Consider the following 13,972-nt stretch of genomic DNA (forward strand, 5'->3'; position numbering starts at 1 on the left):
TACTGACCTCTCTCTTGTTTGCCCCCGCCCCCCCGGTTAGAACCAGATGATGAAAGTGGTTACGATGTTTTAGCAAATCCCCCAGGACCGGAGGACCAGGATGACAGCAACGAGGCCTATGGTGACCTATTGGAGTTTGAATTTTCCGAAGACCCCGTTTTGTCGTGTTATAACGTCCAGGTGTCCGTCGCTCAGGGGTGAGCGTGGCCAGCATGTGGTCTAGAGCCAGCCCAGCTATTCTGTGGGGTGGCAGGAGTTAGAAATCCCCTTCAGCAGATGAGGGTGGCTGGGTTGGGGGGTGAGTGAATCCCTCACCAAGTGTCCACCGACCTCACATAATGCAGTGGAACTTTTCCAGAAAAGTTTGTGGGGTGGGAGGGCTCCCCAGCCAACTGCCCTCATTGGAACACACCACTAGAGCCCAAAGGACACGGGAGTCAGCGACTGCAATTGCACAGTTTCAGTCAGTAAACTCTTGGGGAAGGGATCCACCCCAAACGGCTACCATAGGGGCCGTCCAAGGCGCGTGAGGTCCACGGGACGATACTGATGTGTACCGTCTTCTCGTATAAGATTAGAGAAAGCCGTATGTGGCACCTGGGATCTTATGTGTCTTCAGATTTGCTTAGATCGAGTCTTGTCCCCACGGTCGGGCCACTGTGCCCGATGACCAACCCTTCGGAGTGAACCCATCAGGACATCTTGCTCTGCTGTGTGTTGACCCCGGTGCTTAAGGAGTAGCATCCTCCTTGGACTCTGAGGCTGGGAACGTGTCTGCCTTTGTGGTGACATTGTATTCGGGATAGAGATCATAAAGCGTGGCAGGGTATCAGGAAGGATTGTACCACCTCCCTTCTCGAAAAAGCCTCACTCCCGGCAGCATTGAGGGGCGGGTTGGAGGTGTGGGAAAGGCAAGGAAAGCCAGGTGACCTCGAGTGTTTCTCATGCTCTCTCCGTGAGGGCCGGAGGAGAGGAGAGGTCAAAGAGGTGTTTGCCATCTCCCTTGGGTTGGAATACAGACTGGTTTTCCCCAGTGAGTAGAACGGGGCGCACTTACTTGGAGAGGGGTGACCTGAGTTGTGGCCAGAGCCAAGGCAGCACTGGGGTGGCCTGCAACGAGGCTCATTCAGGGGCGCTGCTCCTGCTTTTGTCTAAGTTGGCTGATCCGCCCTAGGTGGTCTCTTAACACATGCACATGAGTCCAGAGTTCCCCCGCTAGAAGTAGATCTTCCGGGCTTCCCTGGTGGCACAGTGGTTAAGAATCCGCCTGCCGGGCTTCCCTGGTGGCGCAGTGGTTGGGAGTCCGCCTGCCGGTGCAGGGGACATGGGTTCGTGCCCCGGTCTGGGAGGATCCCACATGCCGCGGAGCGGCTGGGCCCGTGAGCCATGGCTGCTGAGCCTGCGCGTCCGGAGCCTGTGCTCTGCAGGGGGAGAGGCCACAACAGTGAGAGGCCCGCCTACCGCAAAAAAAAAAAAAAAAAAAAAAAAAAAAGAATCCGCCTGCCAGTTCAGGGGACACAGGTTCGAGCCCTGGTCCGGGAATATCCCACATGCCACGGAGCAACTAAGCCCGTGCGCCATAGCTACTGAGCCTGCGCTCTAGAGCCCGTGAGCCACAACTAGAGAAAGCCCGTGCGCAGCAACAGGCCCAACGCAGCCAAAAATAAATAAATAAATAAAATTAAAAAAGAAAAAGAAGAAGTAGATCTTCTAAGGACAGTGAGAAGTGGGTTGGGGGTGGGGTAATCAAAGTGGAAGTAGCAGGCCCTTTCACCGCCAGGAGACGGGTAGTTCATAGTTGGGAGCGCCTCTAATTTTGCCGGAAACTCAAACCACTGTCCTTTCTCTGGTGTAGGCCTCGTAACTGGCTGTTGCTCTCAGACCTGCTCAAGAAACTGCAAATGTCCTCCTGCATATTCCGCTGCAATTTCCCAAATGTGGAAATTGTCACCATCGCGGAGGCCGAGTTCTGCCGGCAAGTGTCAGCAAGTCTCTTATTCTGTTGCCCCAAAGACCTGGAGTCCTTTAATCCGGAAAGTAAGGAGCTCTTAGATGTGGTGGAGTTCACGAACGAGCTTCAGACTCTGCTGGGCTCATCTGTGGAGTGGATCCTCCCCAGAGACCTGGACTCAGACGACGCCTGGTGAGCTCGCCGGGGCCCGCCGTGTACAGTGTGTCATGGTGTTAATCCTTGTGCATATGTGTCACAATACGACTATTTCTGTAAAGAAAGGACACGATGAGACACAACTCCAGTCGGAAGGACTTCAAAACATGTTTTTTTCTTTTTAAAATTTTAAGTCAGTTTTTATGAAGTTGTTAATAAAGTTTCTTTACTTTTCAATGTACACATGCTTTGGAATATGTTTGTTTTTACTCGGAACAATTGTTTCTTTTCTTTTTTAAGGAGAAAAAGAAAAGGCAAAGGAGCTCCACACTTTGACTTAATTTCATACAAAGCTCCGATGACAGAGGCCATAACTGTTGAGAGTTGCTTTTGGGGCAAATTAAACCAGTAAAATTTTAAACTCCTCCTCCATATTAAAGGGATTGAATAAATTGGCCACTTCGGTGCACCTGTGTCCTGCGAATTGTCCAATTGGAGATGGAGGTTTAGAAAGTGAGTTTCAGTCTTGTTTAAGTCTCTTCCCATCAGACTGGTCTCGTGATTTCCTACACACCATGTTACTTCCTGTCTACCTTTCCTTGGTGTTGTTCATGCCTGGATTGTCTCCTGTACCTGCTCAAACCTTGGTCCATTCTCATTTTTACCATGGAAGTTTGTCATGCTGGATACTCTCAGAACTAATTTTACTTAAGTTTGCATTAAGGTGCAAAGCTCACGTTTTGTATATTTTCTGTTTTTTGTGTTTGTGTATATTTTATGGTTTTGCTTCAAGAAATATTATGGGAAGGGAAATAGCAAGATGTAAAGAGCAAAAAAGTCATCATTCTCTTTCAATTGTTAGAACATCTATCTGCAATCATAATTATGATGCACTGTGGTATGTGTTAAATTAGTAAATACATGTAACGTCCCATAGGAGCAGCAAACTCAGTGGTGTTGGTGAGGGTGTGTCATGGAAGTAATCACAAAGCAGGTGACTGTTGGTTGGGGTCCTGAAACATTAGTGTGCCTTCCCTGTGTCCAGTAGTGGTCTGGAGGGGTCAGGAAGCCTGCCTTTGAATTTGAGGGAACAGAGGGTTTGAGGTCCTCTCTCTTCTATTGCTCTAGTACACTGCATAGCAGCAGTATACTGGGTTTATAGTTGACGTTTAAATCGCTGATTGATCATTAAGATTGGGATGTATCTTTGGAAATGAAAATAGGAAGAATCGTATGCTTTTTCTTTTTTTTTCTATATCTGAAAAGGTATGTAGTACTTTGCTGAGTGGTTGGGAATCAAGTTTGCAGTATTCAGTGTATTCAGTTTTAGTATCTAAGTAGAATTAAACTGTTGCTGTAAACGGGAATAGCACTTTGTTACTGACAAGTTTTAGAATGCATCTGTTCGTCAATTACCTGTTTGGGAAGATTGTAGTTAATGATTTTGAGAATGTGGCTATAAACCTCCAACTGACTCAAGAAAAGCAAATAAGTCAAGATTGACAAATGTATAGGCTCTTCATCTTATTGTGTGTGTGGGTTTTTTTTCCTTTTAGTTATTTGTCAAGGTATAAAGAATTCTATCACACTTAAGACAAGTAAACTTCACGGGGTGTATTCTGACATGGCATGGAGCAGATCACATGGCCTAGATCTTAAAGGTGATTTTATGTTTAAACTTTCATGAAAACATATGTGCTTGAAACACATTAATATATTGATACAGAGGGCAGTTAATTTTTGTCTTTTTTTTGTGTGTGTGTGGTACTGTTGTGGCCTCTCCCGTTGCGGAGCACAGGCTCTGGACGCGCAGGCTCAGCGGCCATGGCTCACGGGCCTAGCCGTTCCACAGCATGTGGTATCTTCCCGGACCGAGGCACGAACCCATGTCCCCTGCATTGGCAGGCGGACTCTCAACCACTGCGCCACCAGGGAAGCCCTAATTTTTGTCTTTTGATACATGTGAGCGCAGCTTTCAGTTTGCTGAAAGAATATGACCAGTTTTCAGTTTGGGATTCTACCATTTAGGAAAGATAGTCCACTTAATTTTAGAAATAAGAGATTTAATATATAATACCTAATAATACTTTTATGTATGTTTTTTTACTGAAAACATTTATTGTAATACTGTGAAGAAACTATGCCATTCTAGTCTTTAAGACTTAAATGAATCAAGTGTTTATTAGCTGTTGTAGTTTTTAAACTAATAAAAGTCAGTACATCAGCAATTTGTAAATACAGTTTTTGAAATAATGCCTTAACAACTTTACAGTGGTTATAATGACTGTATTTAGGCCTAAAGTTAGTTAATAATTTGACATGAAGGCTTTTTAATAGTTTGATGGTGCAGATAAGGGATAGGTAAACTCTGGCTGGTGGGCCAGATCCAGCCCGTCGCCTGGCTTTGTAAAGGAAGTTTTTCTGGAACATAGTCGCACCCATTGTTTACGTGGTAGTTGTGGCTCCTTTCACCCTACACCAGTGGGGCAGAGTAGTTGCAACAGAAACTGTATAGCCCACAAATCTGGAAATGTTTAAATTTACATTTTAAAAATTGAATAATTCTTTGAGCCTATACAGGGCGAGTCCATTGACCCCTGAGGTAGAAAACAGTCAGGAACTTGGGTGCGGAAGCCAAATGGCCTAGGTTCAAATTCCCTTTCTCCCATTTCATAGCTAGTGACCATGGGCAAATCACTTAACCTCTATGCCTCATTACGAGGTTTAAATGCACTTATTTGTATAAATACTGCCTGGCACATACTAAGCACTGTGTAAGTGATTGCTGTTGTTTCTGCTTGGAGTTTTAATAAGTTATTGTTAATAGAAAAATGACACTAATGATTTTCCTTTTAGAGTAACAAAGGCACTTTGAGTCTTTTACTTTTTCAGGAATGTAATAAGACTTTTTTCATTGACAGTCAGTGTTCTCTGTTACCAAAATTTACTTTATGAATATAAAGAATTGAATGTCTTCAAGACAGTACTTTTGCTTAAATGTCAAACCATTATTTTCCCAAGGCACATCAAACTGGCTCTGCATAGTCCAGGCCTCTAAAGCTTGTGTGCACACCCTAGGTAGCATGTGAGATACATTTTGTAAATATAGTTTTTTAAATAATGCTTGAGACTTCCCTGGCGGTCCAGCAGTTAACACTATGTGCTCCCAATGTAGGGGGCTTGGGTTCGATCCCTGCTCAAGGAACTAGATCCCACGTGCCTGCCATAACTAAGAGCCCACATGCCACAACTAAAAGATCCGGCATGCTGCAACTAAAGACCCGGCACAGCCAAACAAACAAACAAGCAAATAAATAAATAAATCTTTATAAAAAAATAAGTAAAATAAAATAATGCCTTAGGAGGTAGGAAAAGAAAATATTAGAACATTTTTACCTCTGTATTATTTTAAGAAACCTGTGTAGTTTATCATGTACATAAATTATATGTATGGAACTTTGTGTATATAATGTGTTAATAAATAAGATGCATATTAAAAAGTTTTCTTATGGTTTGCCCAGTCAGGTGTTTGGAGGCCATTGGAGGACAGGATGATGAAATATAGGGCCTCAGCAAAGATAGAATTTAGAACCAATTCCCTGACTTAGAAGATAAGGAAAATAATTCATAGACTGTACTTGAGTTGTCCAACTTTACATAAGTGTTCAGAAACAGGAAATCCAGTGGCTAGAACCGAGCAGAATCTGGGTCACTGGACTCGTAAACCAGAAGTGACTGTTGAATTTCTCAGGTTGATGCTCCTGGCATATATGCTTGATCTGTGTGTGTGTGTAACTCTCTGACATAATAAGCCATACTCTGGCACACCCTGTTTCCTTATTCAAGCATCTTAATTTCATCCCATTAAATCTTTGAAGTATCCGACTACCAGAAGGCATGAAGAAACCTGGGCTGAGAGTCTTCATTCCAGGAGACGTGATCTTGACTGCATGGCTGGTTTGAGGCGCATCACTCTGAACTGCAACACGCTCATTGGTGACCTGGGTGCAAGTGCTTTGGCAGAATCTCTTAGTGAGGATTTATGGCTTAGAGGGAAATTCTAAAATTGAAAATATTGAATTTTTAATATGAAATATGCTTAGCTTTTGGCATGATACTATTGTGATAGGATTTTTAAAGCCTCATTTTACTGATAGCTTTTATTTTGCTTTTCAACTTTCTCTAAGAGTTGCATATATCCTTTACAGAAAATACAGAGTAACAAGAGAAACTATAATTTTAATACCCAGATATAATCACTGTTCATTTTGGCGTATATACTTTCAGTCTTTTTTTCTTCTACAAATATGTATGTACACTTAGGGATTCCAAAAATAGAATTGTAGTATACTTGCTATTTCACATTCCTGCTTTTTTCACTTAATGATGTATCATGTAGTATTGCGTCGTATTGATGTCCCATAGTTTAATCAATTCTTTGCAATTCTATTTAGACAGTTTGTTTGCGTTTCCCTGTCAGAAACAATGTGAATACGTTGTATATACATCTCTGTGTCCATCGGGATTACTTCTGTAGAATAAGGTACTACAAGTGGAATGACTAAGTGTGACCTATTTTTAAGACATTTGATACACATGGCCAAATTACCACCCAGAAAGGCTATGCCAATTTGTAGTCCACCCCAACAGTAGATGTGAAGCCTGCCTCTCACAAACACTGGCCTGTAGCACTTGTAAAAAAATGTGAAACTACAAAAATGAGTACCTCTCCATTTTCTATGCAAGTGGGATTACTCCAAATTTTATAACTTTTTTCAATTAATTTAGTATGAGCATTTTAGCAAGTCAGTAAATTTGCATCTCCTACATCATTTTTTGTGATTGTTCAGTATTCCATTATATGAATATGCCACAGTGCACATAGCTTATCCATTCTTGTATATAAGCTTTGTCCAGTTTTTCAGTTACAAATAGTACTCTGATATATATCCTTACCTATATCTCTGACTATTTCTTTTGGTTAAATTCTTAGAAAGAGAGTTGTTGGATCCAAAGTGTATAGACATTATTTAAAGGCTTTTCTTACAGAATCTTGGCTTCATCTGATAGGGGAATAACCACATTTTGTTTTATTTTGTATTCATTTGATTGACTGGTGAGGTTTACTGGCTGTTTGTATTACTTTGGCTATTTGGTTAATTATACCCTGTGTCCATTCTTCTGTAGTGAGAGTTTGTAAGGGTTGTATCATATCCTGTCAGATCCGTATGTCTGACTTGCTATTTCTGTGTGTCATGGGGGTGTTGAAAGACTCCAGTTATTTTAATGTGATGGTCCACACAACACTTAAACAAAAGACTCATGATAGTTTCCTTTCATGTAATAGTTTTTAATCCCTGTGCTTTAGTGATGATCCCTTTGGTTTAAATGAGTAGGTTGTTCAGCCCCAGAACTACTAGAATTCATGATCAGTTTTTCTGGTTTTTGTCTGACCTTTTACTGCGAGGGTTCTTGACCATCATACTTTCATGATAGGTTTTTAGTATGTATTCTCTATTCACACATTGTTGAAAGTTTTTATTATTTGTATCCTCTTAGACTTGTCTTTTTTTCCTCTAAAACTAACAGTTATTACATTTCTTCTATTTTGTTTTCCCCTTTGAACTAGTTTCAAGTGTGATTTGGAGCTGAAGATCATGATCAAAAGAATGCAGTGCATTTCTGAGCTCCACCAGGTTTTGCTTGTGAGGTTTACATGCCCCTGCTGCCCTTGCTAATTATGAACTGAGATTCATTTTGTGATGCTTTTTGCTCATAGGTTATATACAGTTATTCTTCAGTTCTATAATTGTAAAATATGTAGTCTGATTTATTGGTACTAAAGCCAGGGTTATCATTGCACATCCAAGAAGAGGTTTTTAAATTGGATTATGCATTATGTGTGTGTGTATATGTTTCTGTTTTTTTAAATAGCCAAAATTACAAACTTGCCATGACTTGTCTTGTGCAGGACTCTTCCACACGTGAGAAAATGAGAGTTGTCTATATGTTAAATCTGTAGAGTTAGCAAGTGACCTCTTCTCTTTCATTGAAAGCACTTGACCTGCAGCAGTGCGGCCTCACCAGTGAAGGAGCAAAGGCTTTACTAAAGGCCCTTGAAACCAACAGAACTCTGCTCGTTCTGGATATAAGAAAAAATCTGCTTGTTGGTACGTGGTCACTTTTTTTAAATTGATAAACACATAGCAAAACAAAAAGAATTTGTTCAGATATTAACAGTTTTTTAAAACTTAATGTGTTTAACTTTCCTCATCATATACAGTTGGCCTTTGAACAACGTGGGCTTAGGGGTGTCGACCCCTACGCTGTTGAAGATCTGGGTATAAGTTTATAGTCAGTGGTTCCACATCTGTGGATTCAACCACCCTTGGATCATGTAGGATGATAGTACATATGTATTGAAAACTATGCGTGTGTCAGTGGACCCGCGAGGTTCAAACCCATGTTGTTCAAGCTTCAACTGTACTTTTCTAGTGTTGCACTTCCCTTATGTTTTTAGCAGCTAATATACTAATTAAAGTTAATTATACTTGTCAATTTTTCTTATCTCTACTCTGAATAGAGGTGAACCTAGATACTAAGCCTGCTTCCACCAAGAGCATTCTTTCTTTCCTGTGCAGCCTCTGAATTCTTGCCAGGAGTACTTTATTCATTTGTCAGATTCACAAGTAATTTTGTAATCATCTTCTGTGTGCCAGAGACGGGTTTAGGGACTAGGGATAAAGCAGTGAACCAGACAGACAAAAGTCTTGCCCTCATGGAGCTTACATTCTAGTGAAGGAGATCAGATAGAAATGAGTAAACAGATAAGTCATATAACTTTAGAGAGTAGGAAGTGCAAAAGTATCTTAATGTAAGGAGAGTGAGGGAGAGCAGGTAGGACTCCATTGGATAGGTTTGTTAGGGGACAGCTTCACTGGAGAAGTGGCATTTGAACGGAGACCTGAATGAAGAGAGGAGCAAGCCATGGAAGATGTGGAGTAAGCACATTCCAGGACAAGGAGGCAATGAGTATGTAGGCATGTAGGTGGGTGGAGTATTTAAGGAAAAGCAAGGAGGCCAATCTGGGCAGAGTACCGAGTGAAGAAGAGTGTGGTAGGACATGAGGTCAAGGAGCTAGCCAGGGGTCTGCTCTTGTAAAGTCTTGAAGGCCAGAGTAAAGATGTGGATTATTCTAAATGAGTAGAGGGGTTTGAACTGGAAAAAGGCATGATCCAAATCGTATCTGAATAAGGTGACCTGGTATAGAGAAGGGACTTGGGAGGATAAAGATGAGGAACAGGGGGTTTCCCTGGTGGTGCAGTGGTTGAGAATCCGCCTGCCGATGCAGGGGACGCGGGTTCGTGCCCCGGTCCGGAAAGATCCCACATGCCGCGGAGCGCCTGGGCCCGTGAGCCATGGCCGCTGAGCCTGCGCGTCCGGAGCCTGTGCTCCGCAAGGGGAGAGGCCACAACTGTGAGAGGCCCGTGTACCGCAAAAAAAAAAAAAAAAAAAGAAGAGGAACAGGGAGACCAGTTAGGAGACTATCACAGTGCTCCAAATAAGAGATGTTTATGGCCTAGGTTAGGTTGGAAGTTTGCAGCAAGTGAAAAGTGGTTGAATTCAGGTTGTGTTTTGAGGGTGTAGCTCTCAAGACCTGCAGATAGATGTGAGGTATGAAGGAAGTAGTAACAAGGAGACAAGTCGCTGATGATTATGTGTGCAACTGGGTAGTATCTCTTAGAAGAAGGGGGCTGATGGGAGGAGCAGCTTTTGAGGGAATATCAGGACTTGGTTTGTTATCTTGGATGCCCTGGTTTGATATCTTAGATGCTCTTTAGGTATCTAAGCGTCTGGACGGTGCTCAGACTGTACTTTGTATCCAAAGGTATCCAAAGCCACTTTAGATGCAAAATGTTTCAAGTTGACCTTTGCTGCTGCCAAAATAGTAGCCACTGTGGGCAGTCTGCAAGATGGCATCTTAGGTTTCTGAGGAAGAAATTAGAATACACAAAGGGGGAAATAAGTGTATAATTATATAATGTAGATTTCATATTTAAATGTATGGGAAAGCAATAATTAGTTGGCTTTTGGTTTTAAATGGAAAGAGCCACTCATTGGAAAATAATTACTCTAATTTCAATTCATTTTACTTTAGATCATTCTGTGATGAAAACAGTTACCAAAAAAGTTCTCCAGATGGAAGGAGTGCCAAGTCAGAGGTATATAACATGTTTCAGTTCTCTCGGAAGAATTTCTCTTTAATGGCTTGGTTTTCTTTCTTTCTTAAAATTATCAAGGTACTTTCTGCCATCTTAAAACTAAGATTTTAGTCAAATCAAATGGTTTTTCTGTTTTTGAAAATGTTGTGTGATGCTTTAATTTAGGTTCCCAGATATGCAGATTGAAAACCTTTTAACTTTTTATTTTCTGTAACATATTATCGTTAGTCACAAATAGTCTTTTTTTTTGGTGATAAGAATGAATAGCAGGAGCAGCATTTGTGAAACCAAATCTAATATGAAACTGACTCTTTCTTGTGAGTAAATTTGAATTTTGAAACAGCAAAACAATAAGGTTTAATAAAAAGCAAAATAAATTTTTTATGTTTATGATCTGCCAATTTCCCAGAAAGAGTTTTGTGGTGACTTTAGTTATATACCAGATACATTAAAATCACCAGTGGACAACACATCTTTTATTCAGGTGCCCTCTGAAAGTTTTAAAAATTTGTTGACTTCATATCACTGAACGGTCCACTTTAAAATGGTTAAAATTATAAATTTTCTGTTTTGTGTAGCTTACCACAATTTTTTAAAAATGTGTTGTTTGAAGATTTTTGGGTTTTATAAAGGTATTGTATTAGCATAAAAAAGAAAAATTTAAGAGACCACCTCTAATCCCATTATCCTATCAAGCAATATTTACATTTTAATTTTCTCTTCCTGCTGTCTATACACATAGTTCCACATAGCTTCAATATAATTTGCCATTCTTATCTTTTCATACTAAATTTCAATTCTGTGATTCATAGTTATACTTTTTAACATTGCATTCACAAGGTTTCATTGAGTTGGTCAAGTTTTTAAATTGGTGAAAAATTGGAAATAACCTAAAATAAACTATTTTAAACATCTTCATAAATACAGCTTTTTTTTTTCTACTTCAAATTGTATGTTTTTGATTTTCTATTAATCAACTTGCTTGGACAATAGTGTATTAAATAAGTTGTTAAGAGTGATGGGCTTCCCTGGTGGCGCAGAGGTTGAGAGTCCGCCTGCCGATGCAGGGGATGCGGGTTCGTGCCCCGGTCTGGGAGGATCCCATATGCCGCGAAGCGGCTGGGCCCGTGAGCCATGGCCGCTGGGCCTGCGTGTCCGGAGCCTGTGCTCCGCGGCGGGAGAGGCCACGACAGTGAGAGGCCCGCATACCGCAAAAAAAAAAAAAAAAAAAAAAAAAAAAAAAAGAGTGTTTATGAGGCTAAAAAAAGCTTATGATCGTCTGCCAATTGTTATTTCAAGAGAGTGATATTTTAATAATCAAATAGTACATTCAAAGAAGTTAAGATTTGTGATATCACACTAATTAGATATTATTATTAAAAATGTATATCCTATGTAAAGCATTCTTAAAATAGCTACATTGACTTTTGCTATGATATTAGAAATGGAAAGATATATAAATAAAACATGTATATGTAAAACATATTAGGAATTCTGTAAAATTAGTACAGAATAATAGGGCATCATGGAATGAGAACAGTTAAACATTTTTTTTTAGTAAGCATGATTAAACAAAGTGGAAATGTAACTGAAGTATACAAGCTCATTGAGCTCTTTTAAGAGTAATTTTATTTCTTGGGCTTTTTTTTGTATTTGCCTCAGTTATTTGGAGACATAGAGGTAAGCCAAATCAGTATCTGGGTATATACCTAGATCCAGGTGAGTATAGGGGTGAAATAATGGTGTGAATTGTGTCACATTTATATTGTACTTATGTATGCCTAATAAAAGATGGGAACTTTTATTAGAAATTTTTTAATCTCCTAACAAGAAAAGTGTAATTTAAAAAATTTTTAATACATATATATATATATATTTGTGTGTGTGTGTGTGTGTGTGTGTGTGTGTGTGTGTGGTACGCGGGCCTCTCACTGTTGTGGCCTCTCCCGTTGCGGAGCACAGGCTCCGGACGCGCAGGCTCAGCGGCCATGGCTCACGGGCCCAGTTGCTTCACGGCATGTGGGATCTTCCCGGACCGGGGCACGAACCTGTGTCCCCTGCATAGGCAGGTGGACTCTCAACCACTGCGCCACCACGGAAGCCCTCCTATATATTTTTAAGAGGCATGTAAATCACACAGGATCGTGTGGTGATTATCAATAAGCTACACTCTATGAAATATTTGTCCTATATTACCGCATACACTCCATTTTACCCTGCATCCTAATGCTGCTAAAATATAGTAGAAAGCAGCAGCATAGCACAGGGAGATCAGCTTGGTGCTTTGCGATGACCTAGAGGGGTGGGATAGGGAGGGTGGGAGGGAGGCTCAAGACGGTGGGATATGGGGAAATGGGTATGCATATGGCTGATTCGCTTTGTTGTGTAACAGAAACTAACACAGAATTGTGAAGCAATTATACTCCAATCAAGATCTATTAAAATAAATAAATAAAATAACATAAAATACAGTAGCTTTGAAGGATAAATATAACCATTTTAACCTATGATGTTTGTTTTCAGTAAATTCAAATTAAATATTTAAATGTGAATTTTAATATATGGCTTGTTCTAAGTAAAATATTAACACGTAGGTCTAGTTTTTGCAACCAAATGTTTCATATAAAGATACTTGCCTCTTACTACTGAAATATAGGGTAATTCTCCACATTTCACTCTTTCATCCAGTGGGTTTCATTTGTTTTTTTGTGTGTTTTCTATATGAAATCAAAGGAGCAGTGAAGGTTGACAGGCTTATAGGAGGGTAAAATTGACTCACCTACCCCCCAGCAACTTGCAGCCTTATAACTTGTATTGTTTTTACATAGAAAAATTCATCTTAAATTTAACTTTTGGTCTACTTCTGAAGATTCTGTTGGGCAGAAGTCATGGGTGTATCTGTGTTTCTGTGTCCTTGAGATTCAGAAATGCCAAAGGTGTTCTAAGATTCAGGAAACTTGAGTGTTTCTGCATGATACATAAAATGTATCATACTTTGGGATTTTTTTAAACTTTATTTTTGCATTTCTGCACATCTCAATACTTTTGTTTTAGTTAAAATAACTTGTTACTGTAGAGAACTTATATTTTTTTAAAATGCTGGCTTATGGAAAACCTTTGTACAAAACCCATCCTCTTTTTAATGGGCTTGGCATCATTGTCAAGTGCCTTTTTGATTCCTTTCGACGTGTGCACATGTGACAGTTGCTGTGTAGACCTTTGGTGCATCTTGATTCCTTGTTTTCATGCTTTGTCAAACGTAGTCTTGGCCGCAAAGAAGCCTGTAAGTAAAGGAAGGAAACACCCTGCTGGTAAAGAATGTTACCCTCCTGAAGCGCTACCACCTGGAGTGTCTGGTTTCCGGCCATTGTGTCCTGCAGAAAGTGCAAAAAGCAACAGGTAACCTGTTTGCATTCCCTGTCTTTTTCAGTCATTTAGAGTTCTTTATTTTGGAACTTGTATTATGTGGGTCGTCTCTGGTATTTTGTGTAGAGGAAAAAAGGTAACTCACACATGGCTTCTGCCTAATGAGCCCTCTAAGGAAGAAAAATTAAAAGTAATTGGGAGTTTCAAGTTGTTTCTCAAGTGTCACAACAGAGGTAACTCCGTGGGAGTCTTGAGGAGACTAAAATGATCACCAATT

The 13,972-nt window shown here is 40.3% G+C and overlaps 1 long non-coding RNA gene across 1 annotated transcript; it reads left to right on the forward strand.

Annotated features, from left to right (window-relative positions):
* The first annotated feature begins 48 nt into the window (after nucleotides 1-48).
* Nucleotides 49-2,348, forward strand: LOC308609782. The gene is made up of 2 exons (XR_014014344.1): nucleotides 49-197; nucleotides 1,856-2,348. It is a non-coding gene; the product is annotated as an uncharacterized lncRNA (long non-coding RNA).
* Nucleotides 2,349-13,972: the final 11,624 nt, after the last annotated feature.

The sequence above is a fragment of the Mesoplodon bidens genome, assembly GCF_964165515.1.
Source record: "Mesoplodon bidens genome assembly, contig: HAP1_SCAFFOLD_146, whole genome shotgun sequence".
NCBI lineage: Eukaryota > Metazoa > Chordata > Mammalia > Artiodactyla > Ziphiidae > Mesoplodon > Mesoplodon bidens.